The 26351-nt window shown below is 44.0% G+C and overlaps 1 protein-coding gene across 8 annotated transcripts in view; it reads right to left on the bottom strand.

Annotated features, from left to right (window-relative positions):
- RALYL (RALY RNA binding protein like) overlaps nucleotides 1-4963 on the bottom strand; it is a 641697-nt gene extending 636734 nt beyond the window's left edge. For 5 of the 8 annotated variants that reach the window (XM_029063798.2, XM_029063803.2, XM_029063799.2 and 2 more), the window contains exon 1: nucleotides 3860-3995. The gene's annotated coding sequence lies outside the window, so the exon portion shown is untranslated. Of the gene's footprint in view, nucleotides 1-3859; nucleotides 3998-4847 lie in introns of those variants that run through there. The other 3 variants (XM_029063800.2, XM_029063806.2, XM_029063802.2) reach the window with 2 other exon arrangements.
- Between the last annotated feature and the right edge of the window lie 21388 nt (nucleotides 4964-26351).

Here is a 26351-nt window from a genome sequence, read left to right as displayed (position 1 = left end):
GGGAAAGCTTTCAACAGAATGGATACAGACTTAGTAGGCATAAATTCCATATTGTATACAGTAGCCTGAGAATGTTGAGGCTAGTTGATTAGCTATTTCGACAGTAAATTAGCTGGCTATCCACAATGGCATTTCTCAGAGTAGAAGGAAATAAGAATAACTATGATAATGATTGTCAATCCGCCAAATTTGCCTCTTCTTTTTTCTCTATGCAAGATGTTTTTTCACAATTCACCTGCAGGTTTTAATCTGTATCTTCCCTAGCCCTTTCAGAGTCTAGTCTCTTATGATCAGAGGAGATAAATAGGTCTTTAAAGGGAAAGGGCCATATATTGTTTGAAACTGAACCACATAAGGAAAATTTACTTGATGAGACTGTAATAAAAACGTATTTACGCTTGCTATAAGTCACATTAATGCCATCGGAGCATAAACATTAGTGTATAAATTTTTGAAAAACCAAAGTATTATGCAAACAATATTAAAAATGAGAGCCAAGGAGAGGAGCCATCAGGGTGCTGTTCCTTCAAGGAACCTGTTGCCACTTTCATAGACAGAATCCTGGGATTCAGTCATTAAAATGTGTGGAATGATTGATAGACCACTGTTCTGACCCAGGATCGGCACTATTTATAGTCTGAATTCTGACTATGGCAAAATAGGAGCTCAGTGATGGGATTTTAATCCATTTTTATTTTGGAAGGGAGTCCACAGGTAGTAAACAGGAATACTACTTATTAGAAACCAGAAGAAACGGGTACATAAATCCTTCAGAATCATCTCCCACACTGCCAGAGTCTAATGAGACAACTTTCATCAACTTGGCCAGTAGCCTGAAAGTTGGCATTTTTTAATTTAATAAAACATTTTTTCTGACAATACTTGGGAATCTTATTAGTGGTTTATGTGATCTGAATGGCTGTGATTTTGCTTAACGGTTAAATTCTTCTGAAAGAGACCAGAGGGAGGTGCTCATTCGTGGGGATGTGTATAAAAAGATCGGATGATAGAAATTATGGCACAGGTAGAAGTAACAACATGGTTTCAAAGTAGAATAATAATATACTAATTGGGAAGCTAGGTAAATGTCCATAAATTGTAGATTTACGCAAAATTTGAAATGACTGAACAGTTTTTTTTTAATATACATCTAGAAACTGGAGGTGTAAAAGCAATTGTCCTTAACTTTAGAGCTGAGGAAGAAGGCTCCCCTCTGCCTCTTTATCATTACAATCTAATTTGGAAAACCCAGCATAGCTAATGTTTTATTGCAATCTTAGCAGTCCATGACATTTCTTGCCATGGCTAGTCAATTTTGGTCAGTTTGTGGAGCTTAGAAAAAGCAGAAACAAATAGTAATTCATTTTCTTTACAAATAAGTATCATATACGAGCAATGATTAGCTCCTATTGATAATACCTGAATGCCTATTGAAATGCACTACCCACCACTACCCAGAAATAGGTACATGGCTAAAACCCCAAATACATTAGTGGCTCGTCTATTGTATTGCTTATTTCATCAGCTATGCAAACAATTGAAAAAAATGCATTTTTTAGAATAATGAATTTTCTAGTCAAGGAACCGAGTCAAGAAAATTTGAAGTTATGGTTGGCATTCAAATTTTTACCTCAAATCCAGTCAAGCTACTATCTAATACACCACACCACCGATACGAAACATCTTCACTATAAATGCAATAGCTAACTGGAATTTGGAAATATGTGATTTCATTTCTGAATACTCCCATTTCCCAAATGATCCTTGATATATAAATACGTGTTTGGGGTGTGTGTGTGTGTGTGTGTGTGTCCCGTTGTTGGGGAGGGATTGTTTCTGTTCCAGAATTGTACTTTCCAAGCGCTTAGTACAGTGCTCTGCACACAGTAAGTGCTCAATAAATATGATTGAATGAATGTGCGTGGGTCTGTATATGTATACACATATATGGGTTCACTATGATTGGAAACAGTGAAAGCCTAAATCATAAATACTTCAATCTTCTCATAATGATTCTTTTTACATGTATGAACTTTATATCATATGGATTATACAATACACTCAGCACTTTGGGACTTCATAAAATGAGGACTATTTTCCCGTGAGCCCTCCCAAAAAGTAATTTTGGTTTATTAAGAAGATCCAGTGACCCTTAAAATTTTAGATTACTGGCTCAATAGAGTGAACAAGTCAGTCTCTCATGCCCGGTGCCACACAAAGACACCTAAATCTGTGAGACAGAAAGTGCCCCGGAATAACTGAGTTTAGGTGAGGTTCAAGACTACCCCCCGAAAGACTGGTGTCAATCGAAGAGCTAGGACCCCCAACTTCTGACGTCGCAAGTGACCTTTCCAGCGCTTAGAACAGTGCTTTGCACATAGCGAGCGCTTAATAAATGCCACTATTATTATTCTTAGTATTATTATTACATTTTACATTTACATTGGTGCGGGCTCAGCAATCCCCGCTTCTCCCTCGGTTGCCAATGACGGCTAGGGCTTTGGGGAAGGAAGGTCCGGCTTTTCAAAGGGGTCCTCGGGGGGAGCCAAAGGATCCCCTGGAGGGGACTTGGTCAAAGTTTGGGGTGCGGACCCCCGGCTGGACACTTGGCTGCATCCCTAGCTGGACCCCCGGCTGCACCCCCAGCTGGACCCCCGGCTGCACCCCTAGCTACATCCCTGGCTGGACCTTGGCTGCACCCCTAGCTGGACCCCCGGCTGCACCCCTGGCAGGACCTTGGCTGCACCCCTAGCTGGAACCCGGCTGCACCCCTGGCTGGACCCTTGGCTGCACCCCTGGCTGGACCCCCCCGTTGCAGCCCTAGCTGGACCCTTGGCTGGACCCCTGGCTTGACCCTCGGCTGCACCCCTGGCTGGACCCTTAGCTGCACTCCTGGCCGGACCCTTGGCTGCACCCCTAGCTGGACCCCCGGTTTCACCCCTAACTAGACCCTTGGCTGGACCCCTAGCTGGACCCCCGGTTGCAGCCCTAGCTGGACCCTTGGCTGGACCCCTGGCTTGACCCTCGGCTGCACCCCCTGGCTGGACCCCTGGCTGCACCCTGGACCCCCGGCAAGGGGTCAGGGGAGGACCCTGCCCCGATCGACCCCTTTCGGCTCCGCTCTCAGCCCCTACCAGGGCCGTCAAACCTTGCCACCCACATCCTCGTGGGAAAACAGGCCGCCCCTTCCCACCAGGACGGGCCTCGGCCGTTCGGCGGGCAGACCCCCCCCGTCCTCCCCCAAACCCCCCGGGCTCCAACGACCCCGGGGTGCCCCTCCAAAACCCGGCTGCGGGGCGAGGCCCGTGCCCGGACCCTGCCAACCACGCCCGGGGCACCAGCCTGGCATCCCGGACCCGACGCCTTTTCAGGCCGCTTTCTGCAGCCGGCCGGCTCCTCTCCGGACCCGGATCGGGCCAAGGAGGGAAGGAAAGGGTTGGGGTGGGAGGGATCGGGGAGAGGAGGGGGGCACACTTTCCCTACCCAGATGCGAGGAGCAATTTGTGAGCCCGTCACTGGGCAGGGATGGTCTCTAATCCGTTGCCGAATTGCCCAAGCGCTCAGCACAGTGCTCGGCCCACGGCAAGCGCTCAAGACATACGATTGAATGAACGGGGTCTTCGGAGGCCGGCGAGCCTGCGTGTGCCTGGGTGGGGACGCGCGTGGACTGTCAGGAGCTGGCATCGGGGGAGAGTATAGATGCGCACGCGTGTATATGGGGAGGGGGCAGGTATATGTGTGTGTGTACACGCGCGTGGAGGTGTGTGCGGGCGACCCCACGCATGCACGGGTGAATCTCTGCCCCCGGGCCAGTCCTGCCGCTGCGCCCGGAGGAAACGCCTGCAAGGAGAGGAGGTACCTGCACTGGGAGATGCTCAGCTCAGTTGTTGACTTCATCTTCCGTTGACAAGGAAACCAAACCGCACTTCATTTTTTCCAGAAACACCTTCCACTGCCATCATTAAAAACGGCTTTACGGAGGGGGGGAGGTGGGGAGGGGGGAGTTGGGGTTGGGGGAGGGGAGTGGAGGGGAGAAGGCGGGGAGGGGCTACGGCGATATAGATAGGGGGCTATAGCTCTCTTCAAACGATCTCGGTTTGTGTTTCTTTTTTTTTAAAAAAAAAAAGTCAAACGGGCAAAAGTCAGGCCAATTTAAAGGAGAGAAGAAAAAAAAAAGTCCTGCTCTTAAAAATGATCCCCGTAACCGGCTGCAAGAAAAGTTTCACGTTATAAACGGCATCCAAAACAGAAGGGGAAAATGGGTTTGAGGTCATCGGTTTCAAAAAGGAACAAAAAAAAAAGAAAAAAAAATAAAATTAACGTCGTGAGCTCAGCGGCTTGCCCCAGTCCCGCAAGACCCCAAACTCCGCCAGCGCCGCGGCCGTCCCACCTGTACAAAAATAAGACCAGGAAAATCGGCTGCGAAAAGAGTTAGAAGCATGCTTTTTACCCGGCAAAAAGAGGCATCCCCCCTTCCCATCGCGTCTCCGGCAAGGCAGCGGGCATAGTCTGTGCCGGACTCGGGGTGGGGAGGGTCCGGGGGACGGGCCCGGGGGAGGGGCCCGGGGGGTCCCGGGGGGTCCCGGGGAGAGGGGGGTCCCGGCCTCCGCTCCCCCACCTCTCCCGCTCCCCGCTCCCGCCCCCCGCCCCAAGCAACTTCGCTGCACAAAAAGGCTCAAAACCGTGCGCCTCCAGCCTTCCCCATCCAGACCCTACTCGAAGACGTGGGAAAAAAAAAAAAAGGGAGAGAAAAAGAAAAAAAAAAAACCAAAAAGAACCCCCCAAAAACCAAAGGCGGGAGGAAAAGAGAGAGGAGCAGAAGGGCGCGGAGAAGGACCGGTACTCACCGAGCTGGCGGGAGTAAAAGGGTGGACTAAAAAGAGATTTGGCTAAAACACAGTATGGCGGTTTTGGAGGCAGAGGGAAAAGCGGCTGGCTGCCGCTGGCGGCCTCGGGCTCCGGCACGTGATGCGGAGGGGCGGAGGGGAGGGACGGAGGGAGGGACGGAGGGAGGGAGGGGGAGCCCCGGCCCACGCCCACGCCGCCTCCGGGGAGCCCTCCGGGCACCACGATCGCCTTCCCCGGCCGCCCGCGTCTTAGGAGGAGGAGGAGAGGAGGAGCTGAGCCCCGGGCTCCCACCCGCAGGTGCCTCGTCCAACGCGCACACACGCAACCCAGCACATGGTCTCACGCCCACACACACACACACACACACACACAGGCACCCTAACACAGGGTCTCACACAGACACACACGCTCAGGCACCCTAACACAGGGTCTCACCCGCACAGACACCCTAGCACAGGATCTCACACGCACACACACGCGCAGACACCCTAACCCAGGGTCTCGCACAGACACACACGCTCAGGAACCCTAACACAGGGTCTCACATAGACACACCCGCACAGGCACCCTAACACAGGGTCTCACACGCACAGATACCCTAACACAGGGTCTCACACAGACACACCCGCACAGGCACCCTAACACAGGGTCTCACACGCACAGACACCCTAACACAGGGTCTCACACAGACACACCCGCACAGGCACCCGAACACGGGGTCTCACACAGACACGCACAGGCACCCGAACACAGGATCTCACACGCACAGACACCGTAGCACAGGATCTCACATGCACACACACGCACAGACACCCTTACACAGGGTCTCACATAGACACACAAGCACAGGCACCCTAACACAGGGTCTCACACGCACAGACACCCTAACACAGGATCTCACACAGACACACACTCACAGGCACCCTAACTCAGGGTCTCACATATACACACCCGCACAGGCATCCTAACACAGGGTCTCACACGCACAGGCACCCTAACACAGGGTCTCACACAGACACAAACGCACAGGCACCCTAACACAGGGTCTCACATAGACACACAGGCACAGGCACCCTAACACAGGGTCTCAGACGCACAGACACACTAGCACAGGATCTCACATGCACACACACGCACAGACACCCTAACCCAGGGTCCCGCACAGGCACCTTAACACAGGGTCTTACATAGACACACACGCTCAGGCACCCTAACACAGGGTCTCACCCATACACAAACGTATAGACACCCTAGCACAGGGTCTCACAAAGACGCACACGCTCAGGCACCCTAACACAGGCTCTCACATAGACACACACGCTCAGGCACCCTAACACAGGGTATCACCCATACACAAACGTATAGACACCCTAACACAGGGTCTCACATATACATAAACGTATAGACACCCTAACACAGGGTATCACCCATACACAAACGTATAGACACCCTAACACAGGGTCTCACCCATACATAAACGTATAGACACCCTAACACAGGGTCTCACATAGACACACACGCTCAGGCACCCTAACACAGGGTCTCACCCATACACAAACGTATAGACACCCTAACACAGGGTCTCACCCATACACAAACGTATAGACACCCTAACACAGGGTCTCACCCAGACACAAACGTATAGACACCCTAACACAGGGTCTCACATATACATAAACGTATAGACACCCTAACACAGGGTATCACCCATACACAAACGTATAGACACCCTAACACAGGGTCTCACCCATACATAAACGTATAGACACCCTAACACAGGGTCTCACATAGACACACATGCTCAGGCACCCTAACACAGGGTCTCACCCATACACAAACGTATAGACACCCTAACACAGGGTCTCACCCATACACAAACGTATAGACACCCTAACACAGGGTCTCACATATACATAAACGTATAGACACCCTAACACAGGGTCTCACCCATACACAAACGTATAGACACCCTAACACAGGGTCTCACCCATACATAAACGTATAGACACCCTAACACAGGGTCTCACATAGACACACACGCTCAGGCACCCTAACACAGGGTCTCACCCATACACAAACGTATAGACACCCTAACACAGGGTCTCACCCAGACACAAACGTATAGACACCCTAACACAGGGTCTCACATATACATAAACGTATAGACACCCTAACACAGGGTATCACCCATACACAAACGTATAGACACCCTAACACAGGGTCTCACCCATACATAAACGTATAGACACCCTAACACAGGGTCTCACATAGACACACACGCTTAGGCACCCTAACACAGGGTCTCACCCATACACAAACGTATAGACACCCTAACACAGGGTCTCACCCATACACAAACGTATAGACACCCTAACACAGGGTCTCACCCAGACACAAACGTATAGACACCCTAACACAGGGTCTCACATATACATAAACGTATAGACACCCTAACACAGGGTATCACCCATACACAAACGTATAGACACCCTAACACAGGGTCTCACCCATACATAAACGTATAGACACCCTAACACAGGGTCTCACATAGACACACACGCTCAGGCACCCTAACACAGGGTCTCACCCATACACAAACGTATAGACACCCTAACACAGGGTCTCACCCATACACAAACGTATAGACACCCTAACACAGGGTCTCACATATACATAAACGTATAGACACCCTAACACAGGGTATCACCCATACACAAACGTATAGACACCCTAACACAGGATCTCACCCATACATAAACGTATAGACACCCTAACACAGGGTCTCACATAGACACACACGCTCAGGCACCCTAACACAGGGTCTCACCCATACACAAACGTATAGACACCCTAACACAGGGTCTCACCCAGACACAAACGTATAGACACCCTAGCACAGGGTTTCACCAAGACACACCCGCCCAGGCACCCTAACACAGGGTCTCACACGCACAGACACCCTAACACAGGGTCTCACCCAGACACAGACGTATAGACACCCTAGCACAGGGTCTCGCACAGACACACCCGCACAGGCACCCCAACACAGGATCTCCCACGCACAGACATCCTAGCACAGGATCTCACACGCACCCACACACCCCCCCCCACCCCCAAGCATATGATCTCACACATACATACAAACACACGCACAGACACCCTAGCACATGGTCTCACCCATACACACACACACGCACAGACCCCCTAGCAGGGGGGACACCCAAAGTGACACACCGCCCGTCGTTCCTAGAAACGCACCCGCACGGCCCTAAACGCCAAGACCCGCCGCCGCCCTGAGCGTGTGTGTGAGTGTGCGGGGCAGAGCCCAGGACTGCGCCCTCCCTCCCCTCTCCCGTCCCCTCCAACTTGCCTGCGCGTCCGTTGATGTGCCAAAGGGCAGGATCGGGGAGAAGAGGGCAGAGGGGGTCAAAAGGGGGGCAGGAGGGAGCCTCCCAAAGTTTGGGTTTGCCACCCTGGGGCGGGGGGCCGAGGGGCACCGGGTGCCCATCGACACGGAGCCCGCAAAGCCGCCTGCTCCACAAACGAAAATGACTCCTAAATTATGTTGGTATTTGTTAAGCGCTTACTATGCGCCAAGCACTGTTCTAAGCGCTGGGGGGAATACAAGGTGATCAGGTTGTCCCACGTGGGGCTCACAGTTTTAATCCTCATTTTACAGATGAGGTCACCGAGGCACAGAGAAGTGAAGTGACTTGCCCAAAGTCACACAGCTGGCAAGCGGCAGAGTCGGGATTAGAACCCGCGACCTCTGACTCCCAAGCCCGGGATCTCTTCCACTGAGCCACGCTGCTTCCCCCAAATAATAATGATGGTATTTGTTAAGTGCTTACTTTGTGCCAGACACCGTACTAAGCACGTCGAGGATCGTCTTTCTTGGGGATTGAATTGTACTTTCTTAGCGCTTAGTACAGTGCTCCGCAAACAGTGAGTGTTCAATAATAATAATAATATTGGTATTTGTTAAGCGCTTACTACGTGCAGAGCACTGTTCTAAGCGCTGGGGTAGATACAGGGTAATCAGGTTGTCCCACATGAGGCTCACAGTCTTAATCCCCATTTTACAGATGAGGTCACTGAGGCACAGAGAAGTTTATGACTTGCCCACAGTCACACAACTGACAAGTGGTGGGGCCGGGATTTGAACCCGTGACCTCTGACTCCCAACCCCGGGCTCTTACCACTAAGCCAGTGCTCAATAATTGAGCTAACTGATTGTTCTGCATATAGTAAGCACTCAATTGATGCCACTGATTGATTGACTGATTAAGAAGAGCTCTGGTACTCCCATTACATTCCATTAATTTTACAGATACAATCATTAATCCCCATTACTGTCTTAATCCCCATTTTACAGATTAAGGAACTGACGCACAGAGAAGTTAAGCGACTTGCCCGAAGTCACACAGCTGACAAGTGCCAGAGGCGTAATTAGAACCCATGACCTCTGATTTCCAAGCCCGTGCTCTTTCCACTAAGCCATGTCGCTTCCCACTTAGGATAAGGAGTTGTGGGTTAGAAATCTTGAGTATCGGGGAATAAATGCATCGAGAGGGCGTCGGTGACTTTATAGCACCAGCCCTGCCACCACAAAGTATTGTGCTTTCCAAAGCACTCGGAGCATCCTCAGTAAATTTGGGTATATTGGACTATGTCGGGGGTAGCCCCATTTTTTTTTTTAAAAAAACTCATGAATCGCCCAAATCTTCATTCCTTCTTTACGTTTCTATGGTATTTTGTTCCAGATCCCCCTGCCGTCAGGTTGGAACTTTATTATTTTCATTAGCTGGAGTAACCGAAAACCATTGTTTTATGGTTAAAGTTTCTTATTTGCATTTATGCTGTAGTAGAACCAAATACAAGCAGGGCATCATTTTTTAGAAAGCAAACTCTGTGCCCTTGCCCTAAATTGTTTAAAATAGATTTATGATGATTTGGTCTGTAAAAAGATTTTCATGTAGAACTTTGAAAAACCATCTATTAAGAATTACCCTGCAGTAATGGCTACTGGCCAGTCAAACAGGGTAAGGCTTTTATTCAATAAACTGACGCCCCAGTGTGAAAAACCCTACTCTGCTGAAGAAGTGCCAAAGGCAGAGATATACCTTCCTCTTTGTCCTCTCCTCATTCACTAATTCCAATCTTTATGTGTTTTTGTGCCTCGTTTCTAAATCCAAACCTCATCCTTGTGTAGCAGCTTTCTGGTTGGTTTCTTGCTAATTTAAAAATTGGTGTGCCTAAAGACAAACTAAACATAGGTATGGGGCACCCTGCTAAAAAAATAGGGGCAGGTAAGCCCAATATTATCACCAATAATCGAGAAAGAGAAAAACCTGTTCAGTGAAATCGGTGGATATCACTGAAAAGGGAGGAGAGGAGAATGGACAGGTAAAATAGAAAGTACAGACAAAAAAAACTCCTTGGTTTTTGGTTTGTTTTTTTTTAAAAAAAAACTCTATTAAAGCTAGGAGCCATGGCTTGTGTTATTAAAATTGAGAAAAGTACTGGTGACAGATGAAACAGATAATGGCCAACCAGGTATGCATTTCCTCATCTTTTTTTTTTTCTGAACCTCGAAAAAAATACCAAATCTGAAAGCTTTCGACATCTCTTCTGATCTAAGCCCTAGATTCACCATAGTTCAGTGACCAAGGCCTGTGAAATTTCAGTTTGAAAAACAAAATATATTGTGAATTAAACAAGGAAAAATATTTTGAAACCTTGTTTGTTTTTAGCATAATTGCAGAAGAAAGGATAGAGAGCTAGTGTGGTTTCGTTTAATAAGTGAATTAGCTGCCATCAAAGGATGGAAAACAATAACAATTTGAAATAGCCTCTACCAGACCCATTGTCATCTTGTTTGTTTGTTTGTTTTGAAATCTCCTTTGATCTTTGCATTTGCTCCTTTTTTGTCTCCTAAACTCTAGGCACCTTTTCTTGGGCAAATCACTTAACTTCTCTGCGCCTCAGTTCCCTCATCTGTAAAATGGGGATGAAAACTGTGAGCCCCACGTGGGACAACCTGATTCCCCTATGTCTACCCCAGCGCTTAGAACAGTGCTCGGCACATAGTAAGCGCTTAACAAATACCAACATTAATTCTTTTTATCTTAGCCATCTTCTTTCCAACTCCATCTGTCATCTTCCTTCGCTTTTTTTCCTCCTTTCCTACTCATTGCCCCTCCTCCACTCTCCTTCACTCATTCATTCATTCATTCATTCAATAGTAGTTATTGAGAGATTACTGTGTGCAGAGCACTTTACAAAGCACTTGGAAAGTACAATTCGCCAACAAGTACAAACAGTCCCTACCCAACAACGGGCTCACAATCTGAAAGTGGGGAGATAGATAACAAAACAAGTAGACAGGCATCAATAGCATCAATACAATTAGACTGTAAGCCCGTCAGTGGGCAGAGATTGTCTCTATCTGTTGCCGACTTGTACATTCCAAGTGCTTAGTACAGTACTCTGCACATTGTAAGCGTTCAATAAATACTATTGAATGAAATAAATATACTTACGGATATAGTCACATCATTAATAAAATAAATAGAATAATGGACATATTCATATATATACAAGTGCTGTGGGGAGGGGAGGGTGGTAGAGCAGAGGGAGGGAACCGGGGCGATGGGGAGGGGAGGAAGAGCAGAGGACAAGGGGGGCTCAGTCTGGGAAGGGCTCCTGGAGGAGGTGAACTTTCAGTAGGATAAACTCAAACGTGGGAGTAAATGCCATCACACAACACACAGTCTAGCTTCAATTCTACAAGAAGAAAAAGGAGGGTTTAAATAGAGAAAGCTGTAGCCACACAATAAAGTCTACCTTGATGAACTAAGAAACACGGCAATTGTTTGAGAAGCTTGTGAGTCAGAGGACGTGGGTTTTAATTCCAGCGGCACCACTTGTCTGTTGTGTGACCTTGGGCAAGCCACTAAATTTCTCTGTGCCTCAGTGACCTCATCTGTAAAATGGGGATTAAAACTGTGAGCCCCAAGTGGGACAACCTGATTACCCTGTACCTATCCCAGTGCTTAGAACAGTGCTTGGTACATGGTAAGTGCTGAACAAATACCATTATTATTGTTGTTAATAATAATAATAATTCCATAAAAACATAAAGTATAAGCTTTAACATCAGACTCCTTTCCTCTGAAATGTCACTCTGTAATTCCTGCCCCCATGCAAAAAATATTTTAAGTAGGAGAATGAAACATACAGTTTGTTGTGGATAAGGAACGTGTCTGCCAATTCTGTTGTATTCTCCCAAGTGCTTATTATGATACTCTGCATGCAGTGCTCAATAAATGCCATTGATTGATTGGTCTTTATGTATTTTAGCTAACTCGATGTTGGACATTCGTTTGGTATAATACAATTAATGATTGTAAAATGTAATTTTTTTATATTGCTGTCTGTGAAAGTAATTATTGGTCACAATCCATTTCCAAATACGTTATTTTGCAGGATAATGGGTTTAATCCTGCATGGTCAATAGTTTATTACTAATTCTTTCCTTTTCAGAAGAGTGGAAGCATATGTAAAGCAGGACAACATTGATGGAAATCATGAAATATAAACCTAAGCCCAGCAAAGAATGGATCTGCCCCTGACATGTTCCCTGTTCTGCACCATCTGTTGTTATTCATTGATTTCCTACCTTAAAATCTCTTCACCTACTGTAAAGCGAGTTTAAAAGATGGCATTTTGAAATTTTTTGCAATCTGTGAGGTGTATCAAGGTATTACCCCTAGAATGGGAATGTGTGAAAATGTGAAGCTGGGAGTTAGGAGTTGAGCATCCCAAAACAGCTTGCTATGGGCCCCAGGAGAAACACTCCCATTTACGGGATGGGAGAGAGAAACCTGTGAGAGGCCTTGGGAGCCATGGAGAGAAAGGATAAAATGGAAGTACCAGGCCAGAGTGGATGAGAAGGCCACACAGGAGGAGTTACAGAACTAAGAGGCCCGAGAAATAAAACACTTGGGGACCTCGGACCGTTTGGAAAGTAGGATGCCAAGAAGGGAGGCAGGTCTGTGAAAGAGAAAAATCTAAGAAACAGGAGACCAAGAATGTAGTAGAAAAGTTGAAAGATGGGGAAAAATAAGACAGGAACTTGAAGGATTTTTTTTTCAGATGAGAACCTCGAGAGAGACTTATGGTACTCCCATCTTCCACCGTCTATTAGTTTCTCCATTGAGCTGAACAACGTCCTCAAAAATCCTGGCCAACAATCTTACAGCAGGAGACAGACTGCCAAAAGGGGACTAGTTAGCTGGGCCAAGAAGGATCCTGGTTCAGAGGGGCAGGCAGAGATTGCCTTTTGTCCACTGGACTTGGATAAGAATCTCAATCAACCAGTGCTCATTAAGGAGACGTGCAGTCTTTCACTGTGCTTCACTAGGGGAATCCAGGCATAGATCTACCCAGGAGGAAAGTGTCTTATTAGCTGTCTATTAGGAGACTATTCACTCACTCGATAGTATTCACTGAGTACTTACTCTGGGCAGAACACTGTACTAAGGATTTGGGAGAGCAAACTACAACAAATTAGCAGACGTGTTCCCTACCCTTAACAAACTGAAACTGGATTAGCTGGGTGCCTTTGGGGATTTATATTGTGATGTATTTCAATATAAGAATTTTCTTTGTTTGAGTATCTTTTTGGACACATCACCTTAGACTTCCAGCATTTTATCCCATCACAGTCAGGATAACAGATCAGAATGATAAGGTTGTTAACTGAATGCAGGTCCCTGACTCTTAAACCTGAAATAAGACCCAGCACTGTAGACATTCCAAGGACATTTCTACCAATGGCTGAAGAAACTATGAAGAACAGCTAGGCCTTCATTTCCCCTATCCACCCACCTCTCTGCATCACCTGTGTGCTTGGCTAGGTACCCTTTAAGAACTTTGATACTCACTCTAGCCCCTCAGCCCTTATGTATATATCCTATACTCTACATTTTTTCCCATTTCTAATTTATTATGATGTCCGTCCCCTGCTGTAGGCTGTAAGATCTTTGTGGGCAGGGATAGGTCTACCAACTCAATTGTATTTTACTTTCCCTAGTTCTCAGTATAGTGCTCTGCACACCATGTGCTTAGTAAGTCACTGATTGATTAAACCGATAAAAGAATAAAAGATGCATATGCAAACATATCCGGTATTATAACTACAATGACACTCTTGAAAATGTGGAGGAATCAGGAAGAGCTCTATAATGGGTTATATTGTTCCTTAGATTTACACATTAACAGTAGTGTCCATTCCAAAACCTCTAGAAAACAAATTTTATATATATTGTTACAATATATATTCTACATATTGTTTTATTGTATTGCTACATTAAGCATCACTATTGTTTAATCTTTATTAAAGTAAATCAAAGCATGACATCAAAACAGTAATTGAGTTGTAATTCAATCTATACAGGAGTCTGCCAAAGGAGAAGCTTATTCTACCAATTGTAGAAGTGAAAAATTTGTCCAGGTTAGGTTGAACAGCAGCAGGATTCTTCTCATAAAGTACATTGTAGCCAGCCAAATCTTGGGTCTGTTTGGACCCAAATCCAGACAACAGGACGGCATCTCTTTAAATTCAGCTTGTCTTTTTCCTTCAGGCCTTTCTATTGAGACTGTGAGCCCCATGTGGGACAGGGACTGTGTCCAACTTGATTACCTTGCTACCCCAGCACTTAGAACAGTGCTTGGCACATGATAAGCACTTAACGAATACCAGTTATTATTATTACTCTGGAAAAAGTGTATTTTTCTGCACATCCTTGCAGGTTTTATTTTCTTCTTTCCCAATCTTTCACTGTTTACAAATGCTGCTTTCATATTGTAGCTGTTATGACTTCACTTGGTTTTAGTGTAGAATTCAATGGACTATACAGCAGAGGTTAGAGAATGGCACAATAGTAGTGCGTGAACTGGAAGAGGACATAACAGCATCTTTTGCCAAATAGGGAGCTGAAAGACATTATGTTCTACTGCCACCGATTCAGCCAATCACAAACAGTGATATATCTATTATATCTTACAACCAGGTGCCTTTTGGCTGTAGAAGATGTGAAAGATAAGACTTTGAAAATTAAATATGTAGTCAGAATATTAATTCAAAATTTTTCAATATCGATGCATATTTGCATTATTATTTGATCACATAACTATTAGGTTTTTTATCAATTTTAACACATTTCTTGTTATGGTCATTTTTTTCTTTTTGACCTTGGAGTGTACTAATGCGCTTGATGTTAACCAGCATATTTCAGTAGTTTTGTTTTTTTAAAAAAAAACAACCTTAAGCCTTTGTCTTCAGCAGGTGAGATACCCCAAGCAAATCTGGCAGTGCACACACCAGATAAGACAGCACAGTAAGTGACAGTCTTTTTAAGTACACTCTGGAGATGAGGCTGTTATTCTCACATTGATTCCTTTAGTCAATCCCACACATCATGGGTGGACTTCATCACTCTTTAATGTTACACCAGTCCATAGCGCTCTCCTCACCTTTAGTGCCCAGTGGAAAAGCCACCTTTTCAACAACAAATTCTTCAACAACACCCCATCTGCCCTGGTCATGTAATTCCATTTGCTTCCCTTTGTGTATTTCTTGGTTTATTCATTTATTTTTAATTATTAATTGAATCTATGTTTTTGCTCCTGCTTGCACTGAATGTGTACAATCTGTGTCTGCCTGTCTCTCCTGTTGAATTGAAAGCCCCTTGAAGGCAGAGACTTGACTTACTTTAGTTGTATGGTTCCAAGAACATGGTACAAATATTCCATCCACAGTGGACACTTAATAAATACAATCCAATGGCTTTCATTTATTCATGGAAAGAGTGTCTGATTCTATTAATTTCTCAATCTTTTCAGCCTCATAATAATAATAATAATGGTATTTGTTAAGTGCTTACAGTGTGCCAAGCATTATTTTAAGCACTGGGGTAGATACAAGGTAATCAGGTTATCCCATGTGGGGCTCACAGTCTTAATCTCCATTTTACAAATGAGGTAACTGAGGCATAGACAAGTTAAGTGACTTGCCCAAAGCTCTGTGTAGGCCACTGACTTTTTAAAAATATAAGTGTTATTTTTTAGGCACTATGTGCCAAGCACTTGTACTAAGCCCCAAAGAAGTTACAAGATAATTATTTCTGACCATCTCCATCCCACATGAGGCTCATCATCTAAGTAGGAACAGCTTTGGAATCAATTTTTAAGCAGGAATACCTTTACAGCGTTTGGACTTTAATATATGCATAAATGTTTGATTTTAGCAAAGCCCCAAATGCATTCTTTATGAAGGTATTGATCCAGCCATTTCCATTTCATTCTTTGCTCCCAAAATTGCAACTGCCAAAACCAAGTTAAGCCTGCTCTAAGGCTGATCTCTGAGTGAGTTGAAGAGTCAAAGAAGAACTGGGGCTAAAATTAAATACCCAGAATATTAAATACCCAGAATAGTTGCTGAGGGAGCAGAGGGTTGAGCCGGGAGTAGGGGAGTAGAGGGGAGTTTGGCCTATAATTCCAGATTTTGCTGTTAATTGATTGATTTATGCAGCTACTGTTTCGGTTGGCTTGTATAGACATAGGAATTGATTTCTTTCCAATTCAGTTGATATTCAGTAAGATTTGCCATCTAATTAATAAAGCACATTTGAAAAATTCAGTACAAGATGCCCTGAGGCTGGTTCAAATAGAACGTACTCTCTGCCCTTAGGGAGTAAAACTATATCCCGAGCTTTTATTCCTGCTCAAAAGGAACCCACTCTTGTTCCAGAGTTCCCCTTACCTGGTATGAACAGGTAATGAAGATTATTTCTCTTCCATCTTCTAACATTCCCTCTCCATGAGATTAGTGTTTGCCTTTGTCAGTATGGACAGTTCTACTCAGGATTCCTCTCTATCACACTTGCCTGGCTTCCCCCTACCTTTGACAACAGGGCTCTGCACATAGTTGTGTATCTATATAGAACAAATTCAACATTAGACTATGCTGTATTCCAAAGTAGTAGATTCAAACTCTTGTTGGAGAGGGGTGGAAGAACTGTGGGTAAGGAAGGTGAAAACTACATTTCTCAATGGGACTAGGGGCTGATTTTCTACTTCTTTCAGCAACCAATAGACTTTCTGGGAAGGTCTTGCTCTGCAGTCATGGGTGGAACCAAGCTTTTAAAACGAGATGTGCAGGCCCATGAACTTTCTCCTACTGCCTTAGGAACAGGCCTTTCCATGTAATAAGCTACTAGTTAATGTTTGGGAGTAGGCCAGAGAAGTAAGGGTTTGTGGAGTCTTTCTGGTTTGTGGGTTATATGTTAGCTTCTTCCTTTTGAATTCCAAACCTCCTCTAAGTAAATCCTTTTTTAAGTAAATATTCTCTGAGAAAAGTATTACTGCTTGCAAACGTCGTGTCTGGGAATTATCTCAAGATGTTCACTGATAGCTTTCCAAATGGCCTATTCGAGTTTGCAATTTGAATCGTGGCTAGATTTCTTGACACCTCTATTCCTTTTGAATGTTTTGAATGGAATGGGGTTATTTCTTCTTGCTAGCAACACTGACAAGATGGTCTGATTCTCACCCTAACAGCAAATTGAACCATTTCTACAGAATTCAATTAGGCCTGAGCAGGACTAATGATATCATACCCACCAAGAAATTATGAGTTCAAGAATTTTCCGGTAAGAGTTTTAATCATAATTTAGAATGGTAGGGCTCAACTGCAATAGATTAGACTGTAACTTCACTGTGGGCAGGAAACATACATCTCCAGGTTACTTGCCCTCTATCTCCCCTTCTCACCCCGTTGCCAGAAAGCCTGGACTTTTTGAGACTGGTATTGAAGGTACTCAGAACAGGGGAGCATGAGAAACTGGAGAAGAGATGGTGGCGGGGAGAAGGAATTTAAATGTTATCAATCCAGCAGTAGTGTTGGTGATGAAATTCCTTATAGACTCAGGGGAAACTAATGGTACAAGTCATCGAAAATGTTGATCTTTTCTGTTCAGCATAATCCCTGCTAATGTAAAGTTAGCACTTATTGTTAGACCTGCCCCATGTAGGAATGGATCAAAAAGAATTCTGTCACTGAAAAATTATGTTTGAAAAAGTCTTGCTAGAAGCAGCTAACACTGATTGATCCTTGATTAATGCTGTTGATTAACAGACTGAAAACTCGGGGTGGAGGAGGGAATTTTCCTGCCCATTCTGATGCCAGCACAGAAGAGCGTGGAAGAGGATTACTAGTTTCTCCATCAATTTTGCCAGCATCACTTATGAACAACTCTTAGTATCAAATGAAAAGGCAGGTTGCCAGCAATGTTGCATTGTACTCTCCCAAGCACTTACTACTGTTCTCTGCACTTAGTAAGTACGCAGAGCATACCAATGATGATGATGATGGAATACAGACAGCTCTCTGGCATTGAAGCAAAGCTCATCACAGCTGCTATACGATAACTTGAAATGGGTTATTCACATGTTGGGCAATATAACCAACTTTTTAAAGACATAGCCAAGCATGGTTTCAGATAGTGTGGGGAAGCAGTGGACTTTTGAGAGAAAACCCCAAAGAGTTAGACCAGACTAGCACATAGCAATCATTTCAAGTGGAGCAATAGTGCCAGAAACTTCAAAACATGACATATCCTATGAATGACAAAAATGTGCATGTGGGCACAAAATATTCATCCTTAGAATTTGAAGGGGGATTTCACTGATGGTGAAGATTACCTATGGTTGGAACATCAACCTGCTCATTGCACCTGTTTTCTTTTGTCTCGCCAACAACTCCTTGCCCGCTTCCTTCCTTGGGCCTGGAACTCCCTCCTCCTTCATAATAATAATAATACTTATGGTATTTAAGCACTTACTATGTGCCAAGTACTGTTCTAAGCAAGGCAATCAGGTTGTCCCATGTGGGGCTCGCAGTCTTGATCCCCATTTTACGGATGAGGGAACTGAGGTACAGAGCAGTTAAGTGTGGCTTGGCTTAGTGAAAAGAGCATGGGCTTGGGAGTCAGAGGTCATGGGTTCCAATACCAACTCTACCACTTGTCAGCTAGCTATGTGACCTTGGGCAAATCTCTTAACTTCTCTGTGCCTCAGTTATCTCATTTCTAAAATGGGAATCTAGACTGTGAGCTCCACATGGAACATCCTAATTACCTTGTATCTACCCCAGCACTTAGAATAGTGCTTGGCACATAGTAAGCTCTTAATGAATACCGACATTATTATTATCATTATTATTATATTAAGTGACATATCCAACAGACCAACACTCTCCCCATTTCAAAGCTGTACTAAAAATCACACCTCCTCCAATAGGTCAAATATTCACCCTCCCTTCTGCATTGCCTATGCATTTGGGTCTGTATTCATTAAACATTTTGATACTCACCTCTTCCCCACAGTCCTTGTGTATATATCCTTATACTTTGCCCCTTCCCCTATCTGAAATTTACTTTCGTGTTTGTCTTCCACTACTTGAACTGCAAGCTCCTCGAGGGTAGGGATCTTGTCTACCAACTCTCTTGTATTATTCTCCTCCAAGAGCTTAGTATGTGCACACTAAGTGCATGATAAATACCATTAATTGACTGATTGATTGAGGAAGCAGCATGGCCTAGTGGAAAGAGCATGAGCCTGGGAGTCAGAGGACATGGGTTCTAATTCTGGCTCTACCATATCTACTCTGTGACTTTGGACAAGTCTCTTAGCTTCTCTGTGTCTCCGTTACCTCATCTGTAAAATGGGGATTAAGACTGTGAGCTCCATGTGGGACAAGGACTATGTCCAATCTGATTACCTTGTATCTACCCCGGTGCTTAGAACACTGCTTGACACATAGTAAGAACTTAACCAATACCACAATTATTATTGATTGAAGCAAGGAGGAATGGGCTGATGTTAGGCTTACATCATGATGACAGTGCACACATAGAAATACAGTTTTCTATTGTACTGATGCATTTGCTGTTTGGATCGCCTGGTTCTGTTTTGGTTTTTTTTCCCCTAGTGTCACCGTCATATCAATGCAGGAGAAAAACTCACAAGTTGAGACTTTTTGTGAGGCCTGGTTTGAAATAAATGATGCCAGAAAGTTTTCAAGCTTTTTTTTTGTTAATGGTATTTGTTAAGTACTTACTCTGTGCCAGACCCTATACTAAATGCTGGGGTAGATACAAGATAATCAAGTGGACACAGTTCACATCTCACACTGGGATCACAATCAATCTCTACATGAGGCACAGAGAAGTTTAGTGACTTGCCCAAGGTCACACAGCGGGTTAAGTGGTGGAGCCAGATCCTCTGACTCCCAGGCCTTTGCTCTCTCCACTAAGCCTCACTGCTTTTCTAGTGCCTTCATCATTTGGAAAGATCAGTGCATTCTTAAATACAGCTAAGAGTATGCCCACAAGCACTGTCACTGATCAGATGTCTAGTATCCTAGGCTACAAGTTCATGAGGTACTTCTCTTGTCAACAGGACACCATCCTCCCTGACTTCCAAGCCCACAACGGTGGTATTATCAGCCTACATATTCACTTGGTCTCCAAATCCTCTCAGTTCTACCTTCACAACATTTCTCGAAATCACCCCTACCTCCCCATCCAAACTGCTAACATGCTAATCCAAGCAGTTGTCATATCCTGCCTTGACTATTCTATCAGCCTTCATACAGTCCTCCTTGCCACCAGATTCTTCCCATCTCCAGTCGCTACCCTACTACCTGGATCATCTCCCTAAAACATCATTCTGTACCCATTTCCCTAAAACATCATTCTGCACCCATCTCCCCATTTCTCAGTCATCTCTGCATCAAATCATGCCATCAAACTTTAAAGCACTCAGTCAGGTCTCTCCCTCTCTTCTATCCTCACTCCTTCCATTGCAACCCTACTCTTCCAACAACAACCTACTTATTTGCCTCAATTTTATCTCTCTTGCTGCCAACTCCTCAGTCACATCCTTCTGACTGGAACTCCCTCCTCATTTATATATGGCAGACTAGCCCTCTCCCCATTTTCAGAGCCGCACAAAAATCATTTTTCCTCCAGAAAGCCTTCCTTGACTAACTTCATACCTCCCCATCCTGGTCTCTCTACCTTCTGAATCTCAAGTCCATACCCCCTAAGTACTTTGATACTCACCTGACCACTTCAGCACATACACTCTTATATACTCTTCTACTCTGTTGCTTCCCCTACCTATCATTTATTTTGTAGTCTGACTCCCCCATTTGATTGTAAGATATTTGTGGGCAGGGATCATGTCAAGCCACTCTACTATATTCTCCCAAACTCTTAATACAGTGCTCTGCACACAATAAACACTTAATCAATACCACTGATTAATGGGCATGCTTTCTGTTTACACTAATGGGGCTGGTTCTGCTGAATCATCCATACTTTTTCAAAGTCCTCATGTGCCCAGCAGTATGCATTACATGATGATGAGCAGGCTTGGCGGACATAGTGTAAAGTCATGGAAAAGAAAATATCAGATGCCTTCTTCAGCTAGAAACTTCTGTGCTCTTGCCCAGTTGGCACAGAATTGTTGAATGAAGTACTCATGTTCTACATACACATCATAGCAAAGGATAATATTTAGATGAGAAATGGCATGTCAATCATCTCAGCCTCATCTGCACCCATGGATATGTTGTCACCATCCCTCACTGGGCAAGGATTGTCTCTGTTGCTGAATTGTACATTCCAAGCACTTAGTACAGTGCTCTGCACATAGTAAGAGCACAATAAATACTATTGAATGAACCATCAGTGGCATCCTTACTCTCTATATTCAATGTAGAGAGAAAGAGTATACCACAATTTTTTAATGGTATTTGATAAGAACTTACTCTGTGTCAAACACTGTTCTAAGCACTGGAGTAGGTACAAGTTAAATTAGATCAGATACAGTCCCTGTCCCACAAGGGGGCTCAACTTCTTTCTACTAGGCCATGCTCTATCTATCCCAGCACTTAGAACAAAGCCTGATACATAAATAAATGCTCAACAAATACTATTATTATCACATAACACTGAGAAGCTTAATAGCACTATAAAATAAATTATGATCATCATCATTTCTGACATTTGGTAAGTGCTTACCTTTGTGCCAAACCCTATGATAAATCCTGGGAAAAGGTTCAAGAGTGCAGAATCAGACAAGGTTCCTTGCCTTCTAAGGGTTCCCAACATAAAAGGGTGCAATGAGAACTGAAACACTGAGGAAGAAATAACCATACAAATTCAGTAGAGTCTTCTAAACTGTAAATAAGCTTGTCATGGACAGGGAACATGTCTATCTGTTGTATTGAACTCTTCCAAGCACTAATAACAATGTTCTACACATAATAAGCACTCAATAAATACTACTGATGATGACAATAAATGTAATATTCCAAAACAACTAAACTATTCCTGAGAGAGAATAATCCTTGGTTTCTCTTCATTTTTGTCAACATAGTCAAAACCTGCCTTAAGACTTAATATTATACCCAGGAGTCCACTAAAAAGGATGTATAAGCCCCAAGGACATGAGTGACATGAACCCACAAACAGGATTAAAATCTACTACTCTGCCTCAGTCACCCTGCCCCTGGCACCATCCTGCCTGCCCACCCATTTTTTTTTCCTTGATGCGTCTTCTTTCCAGCAATAGTGAATAGGTGGGCCCTGCAACCGCGGCAATCCTGCAGAACCTGAAGCAGCTGGAAGGTTGCCAGGGACCAGGAGACTGCAGTTAGCATCTTCTGGCCCTGCTCTCCCAGAACAGACCCTTTTCCCAGTGATGGCAGCTGGATTTTCATTGAAACTATTCATTCTGTTGGCCAAGCCACAGGTGGCCACCAGATTGGTCTATTCCTCTCCACCCAATCCTTTCAAAGTGGTTGGGACCAGCTGGGAAGGATATTGAATTTTGGGCTAATAGGGTGAAAAGCACCCTGTTGGAAGTGGAGTTGACCTTTACTAGGGGAGAGAAGAAGACATCTTTTTTTTCTTTTGCTGAAAGCCATGGTTGAGGTAAGTTTTGATAAACCTAAGGCCTAATTTGTTATATGGGACAAGTTATTTTTCTCTCTCCCAACAATGTTGGATATTGGGAAGAAGATTAATATGGGTTAATTTGGCTATGAACATGCCTAATCCATCAGTCAATTGTGTTTACTGAGAACTTACTGTGTTTAGAGTACTTTTTGAAGCATTTTGGTGATAGCCATGTTTCTTGCCCACCAGGACCCTACAGTCTAGAGGAAACATTTAATTATATTAATGTCTGTCAATACTGATCGTCTCTAGACTGTAAGCTCCTTGTAGTCAGGGAGTTTGTCTACTAATGCTGTTTTGTTCTCCCCTGTCCTCAATACGGTGCTCTCTACTCAAAATACCACTGATGGATTATAGGCATTACTGGTTGGTGTTTTTCACTTAAAACTCAGATTTTCTGGTATCTCTCAGGTCTCAGTTCATAGGCCATTTGACTTGGACTTATATTTTAGGTGGATGGTGTGTTGGTCCAAAAATCCTTTAGGAGGTGTAGATAATTATTTTGGGAACCTCTCCTCAAAATTCTGTGTCTGTTACTCTCTGTGTTCAGAATTTTATTATGTTGGTTTTTCATGCCTGTTTGTGGGTCTTGCTTTGTCTTGGCCTTGAGGCTTATATAGTTTTCTACATAGAATCCTGGCTGGAAGTTCTAGGTTTGTGCCTGCCTGTGATCCTGCTAAATGCAGAATGGCTGAGAGTGGTCCTGATTTATTGATGTATCACACCCCTGAACTCTGTCCAGAGGGAACTCAAATTCACCTTAATAATTGCATGTGTAAACTGACCCCTTTTGGAGAAGTAAAAAGAGGGAGAATGATTCTATAGATAATAGTAACAGATGATGTATGTGGTGGGTGTTCAAAGGATGTGTGTGTTCTACAAACCCCTTTTATCCATATAGGACTCCCTTCTCAGCACATGTAAGGGTCAATCTTGTTAAGATCTGAAAAGATCACAGCCTATGGCAGATTGGCTTCAGGGTAGTGAATTATTGTTGTTTTATTCATTCAAAGCCCTAGAGGGAAAAGGAGCAAAGATCAAACATATGCTTCCCCTCCAGAGCAGAGTGCACTAGGCAAAATATGAATATTTCAAAATAAAATCTTAAAAATACACAAGCATCAAGGTCAGCCCTGGTTGCCAGAGAAGCAGTGTTTTAATTCCATATCACCAACTTGGGTGCTTACTCCCTGCACTACTCAACTGGTCCAAACATGCTTAGTTTTGATAGTTTGACAAAATCAGGCCTCATTAGCCCTAAAAGATATATTTGCTAACATGAAGTTGCTGGGGTTTTTTTTTCTAAACCTATTTTCTGCCACTTTTTTTTTGTTTCCTTGTGCACGTTTTGTACTTTCCTCTGTCCTCATTTTAGTCCCAGTGGTTTCAGCCACCTTCCCCACATGGATAAGAACTCTCTGTCTACAGCAACACCTTAGGATGTGGGCAAGTATGTAGTTAAATATTACGTTTTAAAAAGTAGTCAAAAGCCTTAATGTTTTAAATAGGGTCTCAGTTTAATTTCTCTAATCCCTAGTGAAGTTGCTTTCCCTTTATGCCTAACTACAGCCTTCTGTTCATAGCATGGCCTAGTCGATAGAACGCAGACCTGGGAGTCAGGCGGACCTGGTTTCTAATCCCAGCTCTGCCACTTGTCTGCTGTGTGACCTTGGACAAGTCCCTTAACTTCTCTGTGCTTCAGTTACCTCATTTATAAAATGGGGTTTAAGACCATGAGCCTCATAAATTGTGTCCAACTTGATGACCTTGTATCGACCACAGTGCTTAGTACAGTCCCAGGTACATAGCACTTAACAAATATTATAAAAATAAAACAAAAGCAATTTCATTTTCTGTATCTTTCTCCTCAGTTATTTTTTGGGCACTTACTGTGTGCAGAGCACTGTACTGTACTGTACTAAGCATTTGACAGAGTACAATATAACAGAGTTGGTAGACTGTTCCCTGCCCAGAAGGAGCTTATTGTCTAGAGGGGGAGGCAGATATATATTTATATCATATAGGTACACTATTTTATGTGTGTGTGTGTATATATGTGTGGTAGGTATATAGGTATATTTCATGTTGTAGTGTGCCTTATTCAAAGGGAATTCTGGCCTTTGAAGCTTTTTATTACAGTAGACACTTTTAGCTAATTTGAGGATAAATTTGAAGCCAAAAAACAAATTTTTGGATCTTTTTACTAGTTCTTATAGGAATAAGTTAGAAAGATGCTTCCTTAGTGTCATAAGTCAGAGGAAATTTATATCTTTTAAGAATGATCTTATTGGGATTATTAACAGAACAATTTACATAGCTAAGGGGCCTCCCCAAAGAATACTTTTCCAATTTCTTGTAGACTCCTTTTTGGAAATATGAGTACTGTAGGTGCCACTGTCATTCTTTTGAAAGATGAAGATACTGATTGTTAGGGTCTATCCATGTGTGGCTGAGACACCAACACTCATTGGCACAGTGCAAAGACCCTCTGGAAGTCAGAGGGCCAGTCTTTGAGTTGCAACGTCGCTACCAGCCTGCAGTGTGATATTGTTTTGTCTTATGCTGTTATGTCATCTCCAACCCATAGCGACTCCGTAGACACATCTCTTCCAAAATGCTCCACCTCCATCTGCAATCATTCTGGAAGTGTATCCAGAGAGTTTTCTTGGTAAAAATATGGAAGTGTTTTTCCACTGCTTTCTTCCACTCAGTGACTCAAGTCTCTGCCCTTGACTCTCTCCTGTGCTATCCAGCCCAAGTGAGTTTTGACTTGTAGCAGATTGCCTTCCACTCTCTAGTCATTGCCCAAGCTAGGAATGGAATGGATATGCCTCTGCTTGACTCTCCCTCCCATAGGTGAGACTGGTAAAGTACGGGAAACTCTCCAGATGTGACCCTGAGGGGGGAGTGTGATTTTGGGCAAGTAATGATGATTATTGTAGTATTAAATGCTTACTATATCTGCAAAGCATGACACTAAGCACTGGTGTAGATAGAGGATTAAACAGGTTGTATCTGTTCCAATCCTAGATGGGGCTCACAGTTTAAGTAGGATAGAGTACATGTGTTTTATTGCCGTTTTGCAAGTAAGAAAACTGAGGCTCAGAGAAGTTAAGTGGCTTGCCTAAATTTCCACAGCAGGTAAGTGGCAGTCAGATTTTGAACCCGGCCCTCAGATTCCCACAGCTTTCTTCCTATGAGGCCATGCTACAAGGCTTTTAATCTCTCCATTCCACATCTGCAAATTAGGAATAATTATACCTATCTATCTGACAGGGTTGTTGTGAGGGTAAAAATGACAGTGGGTATTTTAGAGCATTTTGGGCATAAAAGCACTATATAAAATCCAAGGTGGTGGTATTATCAGTGTGGTGTTAATGGGTTTGTCCCATACAGGTCCTGTCTGTTTTC

This window comes from Ornithorhynchus anatinus, chromosome 4 (assembly GCF_004115215.2).
Source record: "Ornithorhynchus anatinus isolate Pmale09 chromosome 4, mOrnAna1.pri.v4, whole genome shotgun sequence".
NCBI lineage: Eukaryota > Metazoa > Chordata > Mammalia > Monotremata > Ornithorhynchidae > Ornithorhynchus > Ornithorhynchus anatinus.
This window is presented reverse-complemented; position numbering and strand designations above follow the sequence as displayed.